The sequence below is a fragment of the Colobus angolensis genome, unplaced genomic scaffold, assembly GCF_000951035.1.
Source record: "Colobus angolensis palliatus isolate OR3802 unplaced genomic scaffold, Cang.pa_1.0 Scaffold2, whole genome shotgun sequence".
Classification (NCBI taxonomy): domain Eukaryota; kingdom Metazoa; phylum Chordata; class Mammalia; order Primates; family Cercopithecidae; genus Colobus; species Colobus angolensis.
Window position 1 is genome coordinate 6818028 of NW_012115154.1, and position 1004 is coordinate 6819031.

The 1004-nt window shown below is 44.6% G+C and overlaps 1 protein-coding gene across 1 annotated transcript in view; it reads right to left on the bottom strand.

The window, feature by feature from the left end:
* The window catches only part of ATP6V0A4 (ATPase, H+ transporting, lysosomal V0 subunit a4), an 87519-nt gene that overhangs the window by 2057 nt on the left and 84458 nt on the right, over positions 1-1004 (bottom strand). The window lies entirely within an intron of this gene.

Consider the following 1004-nt stretch of genomic DNA (forward strand, 5'->3'; position numbering starts at 1 on the left):
CCTCGGCTTCCCAAAGTTCTGGGATTACAGGTGTGAGCCACCACAGCTGGCCCTGTTAATTTTTTTTTAATAGAGAAGGGGTCTTTCTATGTTGGCCAGGCTGGCCTTGAAGTCCTGGGCTCAAGTGATCTTCCCATCTCAGCCTCCCACAATGCTGGGATTACAGGCATGAGCCACCACACTAGGCTATAAATGCAGATTATTTGTACATTATAATCCTAAATCTGTACATCCTATGATTCAACAACTCTACTCCAAGGTGGAGAAGTTTGGCACGTATACCCTAGGGCATTGCACGAGATTGTTTCCAGAAGCTTTGTTCCCAAGGGTGGAATTTCCATCAAGAGGAAACCAGACAAATATGTGGAGGCATATTATTCACCAAGGAAAGTAAGCAAACTATAACTACTGGTGATAAAATAAACAAATCCTGGTAATACAATTTACACGCAAAAAAGCAAAACAATACAATTTGTTAGAGATCAAATGTCTGTGTCTCTCCAAAATTTATGTGTTGCAGGCCTAACCCCCAAAGTAATGGTATTTGGAGATGGAGCTTTTGGGAGGTGATTTGGGTTAGGTGAGGTCATGAGGGTGGGGCTCTCATATTGGTATTAGTGCCCTTATAAGAAGAGACACCAGGCAGCTTTCCCCCTCTCTCTCTGTCTCTTTTCCCTCTCTCCACCATGTGAGGACATAGGCAGAAGGCTGCCATCTGTAAGCCAGGAAGAGGGTCATCACCAGAACCCCACTTTTCTTGCTCCCTGATCTGGGGCTTGCAGCCTCCAGAACTGTGAGAAAATAACTGTCTGCTGCTAAGTCGCCCAGCCCAGGTGGTTTTATCATGGCAGCCCGAGCTAAGACATGATTCTATTCACATAAATTCAAACAGACGCAAAACTACACTAAATTGCTAAGGGATAAAACCATGTTAAAAAGCACAAAATTTGCTATTATAAAAGTCAGGGCCAGGCGCGGTGGCTCAAGCCTGTAATCCCAGCACT